This window comes from Chiloscyllium punctatum, chromosome 30 (assembly GCF_047496795.1).
Source record: "Chiloscyllium punctatum isolate Juve2018m chromosome 30, sChiPun1.3, whole genome shotgun sequence".
In the NCBI taxonomy this organism is placed as follows: domain Eukaryota; kingdom Metazoa; phylum Chordata; class Chondrichthyes; order Orectolobiformes; family Hemiscylliidae; genus Chiloscyllium; species Chiloscyllium punctatum.
Genome location: NC_092768.1, coordinates 80,245,804 through 80,263,154, shown reverse-complemented (window position 1 = coordinate 80,263,154; position 17,351 = coordinate 80,245,804).

Sequence of the window (17,351 nt, the reverse complement as noted above, 5' to 3'; positions counted from 1 at the left end):
AGGGCTGATCGAAATGTGAGAAATGTAACAGGGCATCAGTTAATTGGAGAATTGGTGCAGTGTAACACTAAATGGGAGAATTCGGGCAGGACAATACTTGATGGGAGATTTAGAGTTGGACACCCCTAAATTGTTCGAGGACATCAGTCACTATGAGGTTTGGTGTAAGGCAACACTGAGTGGAGAACTTGATCCGGACGTCAGTAATTGGGGGAAATGGTGCTGAGCAACACAGAATTGGAGAATTGGTGTGGGGTATCAGTAAATGAGAGACCTGGTGGAGGGTGCTGATAACTTCGAGAATTGGATCAAATGGGGGAACACGGCAGTGAATCAGTAAATAGGACAAATGTTTCAAAGGATTCGTGGTCCAGATTCAATACAGTGCACCACGACATGGGAGCATTGATGTAGATCACCACTAAAGGGAAGAAATATATAGGATCGATAATTTGTAGATATGGTGCAGGGATTGCAAAGATTAGAGAATTCTGGCAGCAGACTAGTAAATTAGAGAAGTGTTGGAGAGGAATAAAAAATGGAAGACCTGGCGCACAGTGGAGCCAAAATACAAAATGGGTGCATGGCACCAGTAAATGGGAGAATTAGTGTAGCGCACCTTTAAATGGTAAACCGGGCTCGGACCTCTGTAAATGGAAGAGTTAGAACAGGGGGATGAGCAAATGGGTGATTTGGCGAGAATCAATAAATGGGAGATTTGGTGTACAGTGCCATTACTTTGGAAAACTGATGGGAGTGTTAATATATTAGAAAATTGGAGCACAGCTTGTCTAAATTGGGGAACAGGGGCAGGGAATCAATAAAAAGTGTTGCAAGTATCGGTAAATTGGAGATTCAGTTCAGTGCATCACTAAATGAAAACAATTCAGCAGGGCACCTGTATGTGGAAGAAGTGCATCAGGGAACAGTTAAATGGAAGGAATTGATGTAGGGCAACAGTAATTGGAGAATTTATGCCGGTGCCTTTAAATAGGGCAGGATAATACTCAATGGGAGAGTTGGTGCAGTTTCAGGATTAGTGCAGGATTGGTAAATGGGAGAAATGGTGCAGAGCAGCGGAGTCATAAACAGAGTCATACAATCATAGAGATGTACAACATGGAAACAGACACTTCAGTCCAACTTGTCTATGACTTAATTTTAGAATTCTGGCAGTGCTCCACAAAATTAGAGAATCATTCCAAGGAACTACTAAATGGAAGGATTGGGCAAGGGCTTATCGAAATAAGAGAATTTGGAACGGGGCATCTGAGATTGTCAAATTAGTGCAGTTAGAACCGAATGGGATAGTTTCAGTTTCACAGTGAATGGGAGAATTGGTGCAGTGTAGCACTAAATGGGAGAATTGGGACATGACAATACTTGATGTGGGAATGAGAGTAGGGCACCCTTAAATTGGGCGAGGGCATCAGTCAGTATGAGGATTGGTGTAAGGCAAAGCGGAATGAAGAACTTCTTCAGGGCGTCAGTAATTGGGGGAAATGTTGCTAAGCAACACTGAATTGGAGAATTGGTGTGGGGTATCAGTAAATGAGATCCGGTGAACAGTGGAGCTAAATTAGAGAATTGGTGCATGGCAACAGTAAATGGGAGAATTAGAGTAGCGCACCCTTAAATGGTAGAATCGGGCTCCGGCATCAGTAAATGGAAGAATTGGTACAGGGATATGAGTAAATGGGAGATTTGGTGGGAATCAATAAATGGGTGATCTGGTGCACAGTGCCGTTACATTAGAAAATTGATGGGAGTGCCAATATATTGGGAAATTGGAGCATAGCATGTCTAAATTGGGGAATAGGGGCCAGGGATTCAATAAAAAGAAGAAATGTTGCAAGCATCGGAAAAATTGGAGATTCAGTTCAGGGCATCATTAAATGAAAAAAATACAGCAAGACATCCGTACGTGGAAGGTATGTATCAGGGAACAACTAAATGGAAGGAATTGATACAGGGCATCAATAATTGGAGAATTCATGCAGGTGCCATTAAATTCTCAGTGGGAGAACTGGGGCAGGATAACCTCAATGGGTGAGATGGTGAAATTCCCGAATTAGTGCAGAATTGGGAAATGGGAGAAATGGTGCAGGGAAGTGGAGCACTAAATACAGACTTAGCGATGTACCGGAAACAGATCCCTCAGTCCAACATGTCCACGCCCAAGTTTAAGAATTCCGACAGTTCTCCACTAAATTGGAGAATCATTGCAAGAAAATACGAAATGAACAAATTTCGAAAGAGCTTATCGAAGTGTGAGAATTTGCAACAGGGCATCAGATAATGGGTGAATTAGTGTAGTTCAGCACTAAATGGGTAGGGTATGCTGTGTTGCACTAAATGGGAGAATTGGGGCAGGACAATACCTTTTGGCAGATTTAGAGTAGCGCACCCCTAAATTGTTCGAAGACATCAGTCAGTATGGGGATTGGTTTAAGGAAACACTGAGTGAAGAGCTTGATCAGGACATCAGTAATTGGGTGAAATGGTGCTCAGTAACACTGAATTGGAGAATTGGTGTGGGGTATCAGCAAATGAGAGACCTGGTGCAGGGTGCTGATAACTTCGAGAATTGGAGTAAATGGGAGAACACAGGCAGTGAATCAGGAAATAGGACAAACGCTGCAAAGGATTAGTGGTCCAGATTCAATACAGTGAACCACAAAATGGGGGAGTTAGTGCAGTTCATCAATAAAGGGAGGATATGTGTAGGATCAGTAATTTGCAGATATGATGTAGGGGTCCCAAGATAGAGAATTCTGGCACTGGACTACTAAATGGGAGAATTGTAGCAGGGAAATACTGAATGGAAGAGCTGGTGCACAGTGGAGCTAAATTACAGAATGGGTGTATGGCACCAGTAATTGGGAGAATGAGGATATGATTAGATTACCTACAGTGTAGAAACAGGCCATTTGGCCCACCAAGTCCACACCAACCCTCCAAAGAGTAACCCACCCAGACCCATTCCCCTACACCTAACACTATCGGCAATTTAGCATGGCCAATTCACTTAACCTGCATATCTTTAGTCTGTGGGAGAAACCAGAGGAAACCCACGCAGACCCGGGGAGAATGTGCAAACTCTACATTGACAGTTGCCCGATGCGGGAATTGAAGCCGGATCTCTGGTCCTGTGAGGCAGCAGTGCAAACCACTGTGCCCCCGTGTCGCCAAAAATGGCACCTTTAAATGGTAGAATCAGACTCGGGCATCAGTAAATGGAAGAATTAGTACAGGGGTATGAGTAAATGGGAGATTAGGTGGGAATCATTAAATGGCAGATTCGGTGCATAGAGCCATTACATTGGAAAACTGATGTGAATGCCAATATATTGGAAAATCGGAGCAGAGCATGTCTAAATTGGGGAATAGGGCCCAGGGAATCAATAAAAAGAAGAAATGTTGCAAGGTTTGGTAAATTGGAGATTCAGTTCAGTGCATCACTAAATGAAAACAATTCACCAGGGCATCCGTACGTGGAAGAAGTGTATCAGGGAACAACTAAATGGAAGGAATTGATGCAGGGCAACAATAATTGGAGAATTCATGTCAGTGTCATTGCATTCTAAGTGGGAGGACTGGGGCAGGATAACCTCAATGGGTGAGTTGGTGAAATTCCCTGATTTGTGCAGGATTGGGAAATGGGAGAATTGGTGCCGGGAAGCGGAGCACTAATTACAGTCTTAGAGATGTACAGCACGGAAACAGACCCTTCGATCCAACTTGCCCACGCCTAAATTTAAGAATTCTGGCAGCTCTCCACTAAATTGGAGAATCATTGCAAGGAACTAGTAAATGGAAAAATTGGGAAAGAGCTGATCAAAATGTGACAATTTGCAACAGGACATCAGATAATGGGTGAATTAGTGTCGTTCAGCACTAAATGGGTGCGTTATGCTGTGTTGCACTAAATTGGAGAATTGGGGCAGGGAGATTTAGAGTAGGGCACCCCTAAATTGGGCGAGAGCATCAGTCAGTATGAGGATTGGTGTCAGGCAAAACTGAATGAAGAACCTGTTCAGGATATCAGTAATTGGGCGAAATGGTGCTAAGCAACACTGAATTGGAGAATTGGCGTGGGGTATCAGCAAATGAAAGACCTGGTGAAGGGTGCTGATAACTTCGAGAATTGGAGCAACTGGGAGAACACGGGCAGTGAATCAGTAAATAGGACAAATGTTGCAAAGGATTCGTGATCGAGATTCAATACAGTGCACCACGAAATGAAAAGTTGGTGCAGTTCACCACGAAAGGGGGGATACTTGCTGTTTGGGGAATTTGGAGATATGATGCAGGGATTGCCAAGATTAGAGAATTCTGTCAGCGGTCTACTAAATGGGAGAATTGTTGCAGAGAAAGACTGAATGGAAGACCTGGTGCACAGTGGAGCTAAATAAGAGAATGGGTGTATGGCACCAGGGAATGGGAGAATTAGGGTAGCGCACCCTTAAATGGTAAAATCGGGGTCGGGCATCAGTAAGGAGAAGAGGGAGTACAGGGGTATAAGTTAATTCGAGATTTGGAGGGTTTCAATAAATGGGAGATTCTGTGCACAGTGCCCTTACATTGGAAAATTGGTGGGAGTGTCTGTATATTAGAAAATTGGAGCAGAGCATGTCTCAATTGGGGAATAGGGGCCAGGGAATCAATAAAAAGAAATGTTGGAAGCATCGGTAAATTGGAGAGTCAGTTCAGTGCATCACCAAATGAACAAATATAATCAGCAGGGCATCCGTACGTTGGAAATGTGTATCAAGGAACAACTAAATGGAAGGAATTGATGCAGAGCAACAATAATTGGAGAATTCATGCAGGTGCCGTTAAATTCTAAGTGGGAGGACTGGGGCAGGATAACCTCAATGGGAGAGTTGGTGAAATTCCCGAATTAGTGCAGGATTGGGAAATGGGAGAATTGGTGCAGGGAAGTGGAGCACTAAATACAGACTTAGCGATGTACCGGAAACAGATCCCTCAGTCCAACCCAGCCACGCTCAAATTTAAGAATTCTGTAAGCTCTACACTAAATTGGAGAAACATTGCAATAAAATGCTAAATGGGTAAATTTCGCAATGGCTGATAGAAATGTGAGAATTTTCAACAGGACATTAAGTAATGGGTGAATTAGTACAGTTCAGTGCTCAGTGGGTGAGTTATGCTGTGTTGCAACTACATGGGAGAATTGGGGCAGGACAATACCTTTTGGGAGATTTAGAGTAGGGCACCCCTAAATTGGGCGAGAGCATCAGTCAGTATAAGGATTGATTTAAGGCAGCACTGAGTGGCACTGAGTGGGAACACTGAGGCAACTTGTTCAGGACATCAGTAATTGGGGGAAATGGTGCTGAGCAACACTGAATTGGAGAATTGGTGTGGGGTATCAGTAAATGAGAGACCTGGTGGAGGGTGCTGATAACTTCGAGAATTGGAGCAACTGGGAGACCCCGGGCAGTGAATCAGTAAATAGGACAAATGTTGCAAAGTATTAATGGTCGAGATTCAATACAGTGCACCACAAAATGGGGGAGTTGATGCAGTTCACCACTAAAGGGAAGATATGTGTGGGATCGGTATTTTGGAGATTTGATGCAGGGATCTCCAAGATTAGAGAATTCTGTCAGCAGACGACGAAATGGGAGAATTGTTGCAGGGAAATATTGAATGGAAGACCTGGTGCACAGTGGAGCTCAATTAGAGAACGGGTGTATGGCACCAGAAAATGGGAGAATTAGAGTAGCGCACCCTTAAATGGTAGAATCGGGGTCGGGAATCAGTAAATGGAGGAATTAATACAGGGATATGAGTAAAAGGGAGATTTGGTGGAAACACTAAATGGGAGAATCAGTGCAGATTGCCATTCCATCAGAACATTGGTGAGATTTCCAACATATTTTCTATCATACAGGAGGAAGCAGTGACGCTGCTCCAGCTCCTTTATTTTCTATAATACAGGAGGAAGCAGTGACGCTGCTCCAGCTCCTTTATTTTCTATAATACAGGAGGAAGCAGTGACGCTGCTCCAGATCCTTTATTTTCTATAATACAGGAGGAAGCAGTGACGCTGCTCCAGCTCCTTTATTTTCTATAATACAGGAGGAAGTAGAGACGCTGCTCCAGCTCCTTTATTTTCTATAATACAGGAGGAAGCAGTGACGCTGCTCCACCTCCTTTATTTTTTATGATACAGGAGGAGAAGAGAATCTGCTCCAGCTCCTTTATTTTCTATAATACAGGAGGAAGCAGTGACGTGGCTCCAGCTCCTTTATTTTCTATAATACAGGAGGAAGCAGTGACGCTGCTCCAGCTCCTTTATTTTCTATAATACAGGAGGAAGCAGTGACGCTGCTCCACCTCCTTTATTTTTTATGATACAGGAGGAGAAGAGAATCTGCTCCAGCTCCTTTATTTTCTATAATACAGGGGGAAGCAGTGACGCTGCTCCAGCTCCTTTATTTTCTATAATACAGGAGGAAGCAGTGACGCTGCTCCAGCTCCTTTATTTTCTATAATACAGGAGGAAGCAGTGACGCTGCTCCAGCTCCTTTATTTTCTATAATACAGGAGGAAGCAGTGACGATGCTCCAGCTCCTTTATTTTTTATAATACAGGAAGAAGCAGAGACGATGCTCCAGCTCCTTTATTTTCTATAATACAGGAGGAAGCAGTGACACTGCTCCAGCTCCTTTATTTTCTATAATACAGGAGGAAGCAGAGACGCTGCTCCAGCTCCTTTATTTTCTATAATACAGGAGGAAGCAGTGACGCTGCTCCAGCTCCTTTATTTTCTATAATACAGGAGGAAGCAGTGACGCTGCTCCAGCTCCTTTATTTTCTATAATACAGGAGGAAGCAGTGACGCTGCTCCAGCTCCTTTATTTTCTATAATGCAGGAGGAAGCAGTGACGCTGCTCCAGCTCCTTTATTTTCTATAATACAGGAGGAAGCAGTGACCCTGCTCCAGCTCCTTTATTTTCTATAATACAGGAGGAAGCAGAGACGCTGCTCCAGCTCCTTTATTTTCTATAATACTGGAGGAAGCAGTGACACTGCTCCAGCTCCTTTATTTTCTATAATACAGGAGGAAGCAGTGACGCTGCTCCAGCTCCTTTATTTTCTATAATCAGGAGGAAGCAGTGACGCTGCTCCAGCTCCTTTATTTTCTATAATACAGGAGGAAGCAGAGACGCTGCTCCGGCTCCTTTATTTTCTATAATACTGGAGGAAGCAGTGACACTGCTCCAGCTCCTTTATTTTCTATAACACAGGAGGAAGCAGTGACGCTGCTCCAGCTCCTTTATTTTCTATAATACAGGAGGAAGCAGTGACGCTGCTCCAGCTCCTTTATTTTCTATAATACAGGAGGAAGCAGTGACGCTGCTCCAGCTCCTTTATTTTCTATAATACAGGAGGAAGCAGAGACGCTGCTCCAGCTCCTTTATTTTCTATAATCAGGAGGAAGCAGTGACGCTGCTCCAGCTCCTTTATTTTCTATCATACAGGAGGAAGCAGTGACGCTGCTCCAGCTCCTTTATTTTCCATAATATAGGAGGAAGCAGTGACGCTGCTCCAGCTCCGTTATTTTCTATAATACCGGAGGAAGCAGAGACGCTGCTCCAGCTCCTTTATTTTCTATAATACAGGAGGAAGCAGTGACGCTGCTCCAGCTCCTTTATTTTCTATAATACAGGAGGAAGCAGTGACGCTGCTCCAGCTCCTTTATTTTCTATAATACAGGAGGAAGCAGTGACGCTGCTCCAGCTCCTTTATTTTCTATAATACAGGAGGAAGCAGTGACGCTGCTCCAGCTCCTTTATTTTCTATAATACAGGAGGAAGCAGTGACGCTGCTCCAGCTCCTTTATTTTCTATATTACAGGAGGAAGCAGTGACGCTGCTCCAGCTCCTTTATTTTCTATAATACAGGAGGAAGCAGTGACGCTGCTCCAGCTCCTTTATTTTCTATAATACAGGAGGAAGCAGTGACGCTGCTCCAGCTCCTTTATTTTCTATAATACAGGAGGAAGCAGTGTCGCTGCTCCAACTCCTTTATTTTCTATAATACAGGAGGAATCAGTGACGCTGCTCCAGCTCCTTTATTTTCTATAATACAGGAGGAAGCAGAGACGCTGCTCCAGCTCCTTTAGTTTCTATAATACAGGAGGAAGCAGTGACGCTGCTCCAGCTCCTTTATTTTCTATAATACAGGAGGAAGCAGTGACGCTGCTCCAGCTCCTTTATTTTCTATAATACAGGAGGAAGCAGAGACGCTGCTCCAGCTCCTTTATTTTCTATTATATCGGAGGAAGCAGTGACGCTGCTCCAGCTCCTTTATTTTCTATAATCAGGAGGAAGCAGTGACGCTGCTCCAGCTCCTTTATTTTCTATTATACAGGAGGAAGCAGTGACTCTGCTCCAGCTCCTTTATTTTCTATAATACAGGAGGAAGCAGAGACGCTGCTCCAGCTCCTTTATTTTCTATAATACAGGAGGAAGCAGTGACGCTGCTCCAGCTCCTTTATTTTCTATAATACAGGAGGAAGCAGTGACGCTGCTCCAGCTCCTTTATTTTCTATAATACAGGAGGAAGCAGTGACGCTGCTCCAGCTCCTTTATTTTCTATAATACAGGAAGAAGCAGTGACGCTGCTCCAGCTCCTTTATTTTCTATAATACAGGAGGAAGCAGTGACGCTGCTCCAGCTCCTTTATTTTCTATAATTCAGGAGGAAGCAGTGACGCTGCTCCAGCTCCTTTATTTTCTATAATACAAGAGGAAGCAGTGACGCTGCTCCAACTCCTTTATTTTCTATAATACAGGAGGAAGCAGCGACGCTGCTCCAGCTCCTTTATTTTCTATAATACAGGAGGATGCAGAGACGCTGCTCCAGCTCCTTTATTTTCTATAATACAGGAGGAAGCAGCGACGCTGCTCCAGCTCCTTTATTTTCTATAATACAGGAGGAAGCAGTGACGCTGCTCCAGCTCCTTTATTTTCTATAAGACAGTAGGAAGCAGTGACGCTGCTCCAGCTCCTTTATTTTCTATAATACAAGAGGAAGCAGTGACGCTGTTCCAGCTCCTTTATTTTCTATAATACAGGCGGAAGCAGTGACGCTGCTACAGCTCCTTTATTTTCTATAATGCAGGAGGAAGCAGTGACGCTGCTCCAGCTCCTTTATTTGCTATAATACAGGAGGAAGCAGCGACGCTGCTCCAGCTCCTTTATTTTCTATAATACAGGAGGAAGCAGTGACGCTGCTCCAGCTCCTTTATTTTCTATAATACAGGAGGAAGCAGTGACGCTGCTCCAGCTCCTTTATTTGCTATAATACAGGAGGAAGCAGCGACGCTGCTCCAGCTCCTTTATTTTCTATAATACAAGAGGAAGCAGTGACGCTGTTCCAGCTCCTTTATTTTCTATAATACAGGCGGAAGCAGTGACGCTGCTACAGCTCCTTTATTTTCTATAATGCAGGAGCAAGCAGTGACGCTGCTCCAGCTCCTTTATTTTCTATAATACATGAGGAAGCAGTGACGCTGCTCCAACTCCTTTATTTTCTATAATACAGGAGGAAGCAGCGACGCTGCTCCAGCTCCTTTATTTTCTATAATACATGAGGAAGCGGTGACACTGCTCCAGCTCCTTTATTTTCTATAATACAGGAGGAAGCAGCGACGCTGCTCCAGCTCCTTTATTTTCTATAATACATGAGGAAGCAGTGACGCTGCTCCAACTCCTTTATTTTCTATAATACAGGAGGAAGCAGTGACGCTGCTCCAGCTCCTTTATTTTCTATAATACAGAAGGAAGCAGTGACGCTGCTCCAGCTCCTTTATTTTCTATAATACAGGAGGAAGCAGTGACGATTCTCCAGCTCCTTTATTTTCTATAATACAGGAGGAAGCAGTGACGCTGCTCCAGCTCCTTTATTTTCTATAATACAGGAGGAAGCAGTGACGCTGCTCCAGCTCCTTTATTTTCTATAATACAGGAGGAAGCAGTGACGCTGCTCCAGTTCCTTTATTTTCTATAATACAGGAGGAAGCAGAGACGCTGCTCCAGCTCCTTTATTTTCTATAATACAGGAGGAAGCAGTTACGCTGCTCCTGCTCCTTTATTTTCTATAATACAGGAGGAAGCAGTGACGCTGCTCCAGCTCCTTTATTTTCTATAATACAGGAGGAAGCAGTGACGCTGCTCCAGCTCCTTTATTTTCTATAATACAGGAGGAAGCAGTTACGCTGCTCCAGTTCCTTTATTTTCTATAATACATGAGGAAGCAGTGACGCTGCTCCAGCTCCTTTATTTTCCATAATACAGAAGGAAGCAGTGACGCTGCTCCAGCTCCTTTATTTTCTATAATACAGGAGGAAGCAGTGACGATACTCCAGCTCCTTTATTTTCTATAATACAGGAGGAAGCAGTGACGATCCTCCAGCTCCTTTATTTTCTATAATACAGGAGGAAGCAGTGACGCTGCTCCAGTTCCTTTATTTTCTATAATACAGGAGGAAGCAGTGACGCTGCTCCAGCTCCTTTATTTTCTATGATACAGGAGGAAGCAGTGACGCTGATCCAGCTCCTTTATTTTCTATAATACAGAAGGAAGCAGTGACAGTGCGCCAGCTCCTTTATTTTCTATAATACAGGAGGAAGCAGTGACGATACTCCAGCTCCTTTATTTTCTATAATACAGGAGGAAGCAGAGATGCTGCTCCAGCTCCTTTATTTTCTATAATTCAGGAGGAAGCAGTGACGCTGCTCCAGCTCCTTTATTTTCTATAATACAGGAGGAAGCAGTGACACAGCTCCAGCTCCTTTATTTTCTATAATACAGGAGGAAGCAGTGACGCTGCTCCAGCTCCTTTATTTTCTATAATACAGGAGGAAGCAGTGACGCTGCTCCAGCTCCTTTATTTTCTATAATACAGGAGGAAGCAGTGACGCTGCTCCAGCTCCTTTATTTTCTATAATACAGGAGGAAGCAGAGACGCTGCTCCAGTTCCTTTATTTTCTTTCATACAGTAGGAAGCAGTGACGCTGCTCCAGCTCCTTTATTTTCTATAATACAGGAGGAAGCAGTGACGCTGCTCCAGCTCCTTTATTTTCTATAATACAGGAGGAAGCAGTGACGCTGCTCCAGATCCTTTATTTTCTATAATACAGGAGGAAGCAGTGACGCTGCTCCAGCTCCTTTATTTTCTATAATACAGGAGGAAGCAGTGACGCTGCTCCAGATCCTTTATTTTCTATAATACAGGAGGAAGCAGTGACGCTGCTCCAGCTCCTTTATTTTCTATAATACAGGAGGAAGCAGAGACACTGCTCCAGCTCCTTTATTTTCTATAATACAGGATGAAGCAGTGACGCTGCTCCAGCTCCTTTATTTTCTTTCATACAGTAGGAAGCAGTGACGCTGCTCCAGCTCCTTTATTTTCTATAATACAGGAGGAAGCAGAGACGCTGCTCCAGCTCCTTTATTTTCTATAATACAGGGGGAAGCAGAGACGCTGCTCAAGCTCCTTTATTTTCTATAATACAGGAGGAAGCAGTGATGCTGCTCCAGCTCCTTTATTTTCTTTCATACAGTAGGAAGCAGTGACGCGGCTCCAGCTTCTTTATTTTCTATAATACAGGAGGAAGCAGAGACGATACTCCAGCTCCTTTATTTTCTATAATACAGGAGGAAGCAGTGACGCTGCTCCAGCTCCTTTATTTTCTACAATACAGGAGGAAGCAGTGACGCTGCTCCAGCTCCTTTATTTTCTATAATACAGGAGGAAGCAGTGACGCTGCTCCAGCTCCTTTATTTTCTATAATACAGGAGGAAGCAGAGATACTGCTCAAGCTCCTTTATTTTCTATAATACAGGAGGAAGCAGTGACGATGCTCCAGTTCCTTTATTTTCTATAAAACTGGAGGAAGCAGTGACGCTGGTCTAGCTCCTTTATTTTCTATAATACAGGAGGAAGCAGTAACGCTGCTCCAGCTCCTTTATTTTCTATAATACAGGAGGAAGCAGTGACGCTGCTCCAGCTCCTTTATTTTCTATAATACAGGAGGAAGCAGTGACGCTGCTCCAGCTCCTTTATTTTCTATAATACAGGAGGAAGCAGAGATACTGCTCAAGCTCCTTTATTTTCTATAATACAGGAGGAAGCAGTGACGATGCTCCAGTTCCTTTATTTTCTATAATACTGGAGGAAGCAGTGACGCTGCTCCAGCTCCTTTATTTTCTATAATACAGGAGGAAGCAGTGACGCTGCTCCAGCTCCTTTATTTTCTATAATACAGGAGGAAGCAGTGACGCTGCTCCAGCTCCTTTATTTTCTATAATACAGGAGGAAGCAGTGACGCTGCTCCAGCTCCTTTATTTTCTATAATACAGGAGGAGGCAGTGACGCTGCTCCAGCTCCTTTATTTTCTATAATACAGGAGGAGGCAGAGACGCTGCTCCAGCTCCTTTATTTTCTATAATACAGGAGGAAGCAGTGACGCTGCTCCAGCTCCTTTATTTTCTATAATACAGGAGGAAGCAGTGACGCTGCTCCAGCTCCTTTATTTTCTATAATACAGCAGGAAGCAGTGACACTGCTCCAGCTCCTTTATTTTCTATAATACAGGAGGAAGCAGTGACGATACTCCAGCTCCTTTATTTTCTATAATACTGGAGGAAGGAGTGACACTGCTCCAGCTCCTTTATTTTCTATAATACAGGAGGAAGCAGTGACGATACTCCAGCTCCTTTATTTTCTATAATACAGGAGGAAGCAGTGACGATACTCCAGCTCCTTTATTTTCTATAATACAGGAGGAAGCCGTGACGCTGCTCCAGCTCCTTTATTTTCTATAATACAGGAGGAAGCAGTGACGCTGCTCCAGCTCCTTTATTTTCTATAATACAGGAGGAAGCAGTGACTCTGCTCCAGCTCCTTTATTTTCTATAATACAGGAGGAAGCCGTGACGCTGCTCCAGCTCCTTTATTTTCTATAATACAGGAAGAAGCAGTGACGCTGCTCCAGCTCCTTTATTTTCTATAATACAGGAGGAAGCAGAGACGCTGCTCCAGCTCCTTTATTTTCTATAATACAGAAGGAAGCAGTGACGCTGCTCCAGCTCCTTTATTTTCTATAATGCAGGAGGAAGCAGTGACGCTGCTCCAGCTCCTTTATTTTCTATAATACAGGAGGAAGCAGTGACGCTGCTCCAACTCCTTTATTTTCTATAATACAGGAGGAAGCAGCGAAGCTGCTCCAGCTCCTTTATTTTCTTTCATACAGTAGGAAGCAGTGACGCTGCTCCAGCTCCTTTATTTTCTATAATACAGGAGGAAGCAGAGACGCTGCTCCAGCTCCTTTATTTTCTATAATACAGGGGGAAGCAGAGACGCTGCTCAAGCTCCTTTATTTTCTATAATACAGGAGGAAGCAGTGATGCTGCTCCAGCTCCTTTATTTTCTTTCATACAGTAGGAAGCAGTGACGCGGCTCCAGCTTCTTTATTTTCTATAATACAGGAGGAAGCAGAGACGATACTCCAGCTCCTTTATTTTCTATAATACAGGAGGAAGCAGTGACGCTGCTCCAGCTCCTTTATTTTCTACAATACAGGAGGAAGCAGTGACGCTGCTCCAGCTCCTTTATTTTCTATAATACAGGAGGAAGCAGTGACGCTGCTCCAGCTCCTTTATTTTCTATAATACAGGAGGAAGCAGAGATACTGCTCAAGCTCCTTTATTTTCTATAATACAGGAGGAAGCAGTGACGATGCTCCAGTTCCTTTATTTTCTATAAAACTGGAGGAAGCAGTGACGCTGGTCTAGCTCCTTTATTTTCTATAATACAGGAGGAAGCAGTAACGCTGCTCCAGCTCCTTTATTTTCTATAATACAGGAGGAAGCAGTGACGCTGCTCCAGCTCCTTTATTTTCTATAATACAGGAGGAAGCAGTGACGCTGCTCCAGCTCCTTTATTTTCTATAATACAGGAGGAAGCAGAGATACTGCTCAAGCTCCTTTATTTTCTATAATACAGGAGGAAGCAGTGACGATGCTCCAGTTCCTTTATTTTCTATAATACTGGAGGAAGCAGTGACGCTGCTCCAGCTCCTTTATTTTCTATAATACAGGAGGAAGCAGTGACGCTGCTCCAGCTCCTTTATTTTCTATAATACAGGAGGAAGCAGTGACGCTGCTCCAGCTCCTTTATTTTCTATAATACAGGAGGAAGCAGTGACGCTGCTCCAGCTCCTTTATTTTCTATAATACAGGAGGAGGCAGTGACGCTGCTCCAGCTCCTTTATTTTCTATAATACAGGAGGAGGCAGAGACGCTGCTCCAGCTCCTTTATTTTCTATAATACAGGAGGAAGCAGTGACGCTGCTCCAGCTCCTTTATTTTCTATAATACAGGAGGAAGCAGTGACGCTGCTCCAGCTCCTTTATTTTCTATAATACAGCAGGAAGCAGTGACACTGCTCCAGCTCCTTTATTTTCTATAATACAGGAGGAAGCAGTGACGATACTCCAGCTCCTTTATTTTTTATAATACTGGTGGAAGGAGTGACACTGCTCCAGCTCCTTTATTTTCTATAATACAGGAGGAAGCAGTGACGATACTCCAGCTCCTTTATTTTCTATAATACAGGAGGAAGCAGTGACGATACTCCAGCTCCTTTATTTTCTATAATACAGGAGGAAGCCGTGACGCTGCTCCAGCTCCTTTATTTTCTATAATACAGGAGGAAGCAGTGACGCTGCTCCAGCTCCTTTATTTTCTATAATACAGAAGGAAGCAGTGACGCTGCTCCAGCTCCTTTATTTTCTATAATGCAGGAGGAAGCAGTGACGCTGCTCCAGCTCCTTTATTTTCTATAATACAGGAGGAAGCAGTGACGCTGCTCCAACTCCTTTATTTTCTATAATACAGGAGGAAGCAGCGAAGCTGCTCCAGCTCCTTTATTTTCTATAATACAGTAGGAAGCAGTGACTCTGCTCCAGCTCCTTTATTTTCTATAATACATGAGGAAGCAGTGACGCTGCTCCAACTCCTTTATTTTCTATAATACAGGAGGAAGCAGTGACGCTGCTCCAGCTCCTTTATTTTCTATAATACAGTAGGAAACAGTGACACTGCTCCAGCTCCGTTATTTTCTATAATACAGAAGGAAGCAGTGACGCTGCTCCAGCTCCTTTATTTTCTATAATACAGGAGGAAGCAGTGACGCTGCTCCAGCTCCTTTATTTTCTATAATACAGTAGGAAACAGTGACACTGCTCCAGCTCCGTTATTTTCTATAATACAGAAGGAAGCAGTGACGCTGCTCCAGCTCCTTTATTTTCTATAATACAGGAGGAAGCAGAGACGCTGCTCCAGCTCCTTTATTTTCTATAATACAGGAGGAAGCAGTGACGCTGCTCCAGATCCTTTATTTTCTATAATACTGGAGGAAGCAGTGACACTGCTCCAGCTCCTTTATTTTCTATAATACAGGAGGAAGCAGTGATGCTGCTCCAGCTCCTTTATTTTCTATAATACAGGAGGAAGCAGTGACGCTGCTCCAGCTCCTTTATTTTGTATAATACACGAGGAAGCAGTGACGCTGATCCAGCTCCTTTATTTTCTATAATACAGGAGGAAGCAGAGACGCTGCTCCAGCTCCTTTATTTTCTATAATACAGGAGGAAGCAGTGACGCTGCTCCAGCTCCTTTATTTTCTATAATACAGGAGGAAGCAGTGACGCTGCTCCAGATCCTTTATTTTCTATAATACTGGAGGAAGGAGTGACACTGCTCCAGCTCCTTTATTTTCTATAATACAGAAGGAAGCAGAGACACTGCTCCAGCTCCTTTATTTTCTATAATACAGGAGGAAGCAGAGACGCTGCTCCAGTTCCTTTATTTTCTTTCATACAGTAGGAAGCAGTGACGCTGCTCCAGCTCCTTTATTTTCTACAACACAGGAGGAAGCAGAGACGCTGCTCCAGCTCCTTTATTTTCTACAATACAGGAGGAAGCAGAGACGCTGCTCAAGCTCCTTTATTTTCTATAATACAGGAGGAAGCAGTGACGCTGCTCCAGCTCCTTTATTTTCTATAATACAGGAGGAAGCAGTGACGCTGCTCCAGCTCCTTTATTTTCTATAATACAGGAGGAAGCAGTGACGCTGCTCCAGCTCCTTTATTTTCTATAATACAGGAGGAAGCAGTGACTCTGCTCCAGCTCCTTTATTTTCTATAATACAAGAGGAAGCAGGGACGCTGCTCCAGCTCCTTTATTTTCTATAATACAGGAGGAAGCAGTGACGCTGCTCCAGCTCCTTTATTTTCTATAATACAGGAGGAAGCAGTGACGCTGCTCCAGCTCCTTTATTTTCTATAATACAGGAGGAAGCAGTGACGCTGCTCCAGCTCCTTTATTTTCTACAATACAGGAGGAAGCAGAGACGCTGCTCCAGCTCCTTTATTTTCTCTAATACAGGAGGAAGCAGTGACGCTGCTCCACCTCCTTTATTTTCTATAATACAGGAGGAAGCAGTGACGCTGCTCCAGCTCCTTTATTTTCTGTAATACAGGAGGAAGCAGTGACACTGCTCCAGCTTCTTTATTTTCGATAATACAGGAGGAAGCAGAGACGGTGCTCCAGCTCCTTTATTTTCTACAATACAGGAGGAAGCAGAGACGGTGCTCCAGCTCCTTTATTTTCTATAATACAGGAGGACGCAGTGATGCTGCTCCAGCTCCTTTATTTTCTGTAATACAGGAGGAAACAGTGACGCTGCTCCAGGTGCTTTATTTTCTATGATACAGGAGGAAGCAGTGACTCTGCTCCAGCTCCTTTATTTTCTATAATACAGGAGGAAGCAGTGACGCTGCTCCAGGTGCTTTATTTTCTATGATACAGGAGGAAGCAGTGACGCTGCTCCAGCTCCTTTATTTTCTATAGTACAGGAGGAAGCAGTGACGCTGCTCCAGGTCCTTTATTTTCTATAATACAGGAGGAAGCAGTGACTCTGCTCCAGCTCCTTTATTTTCTATAATACAGGAGGAAGCAGTGACTCTGCTCCAGCTCCTTTATTTTCTATAATACAGGAGGAAGAAGAGACGCTGCTCCAGCTCCTTTATTTTCTATAGTACAGGAGGAAGCAGTGACGCTGCTCCAGCTCCTTTATTTTCTATAATACAGGAGGAAGCAGTGACTCTGCTCCAGCTCCTTTATTTTCTATAATACAGGAGGAAGCAGTGACGCTGCTCCAGCACCTTTATTTTCTATAATACAGGAGGAAGCAGTGACGCTGCTCCAGCTCCTTTATTTTCTATAATACAGGAGGAAGCAGTGACG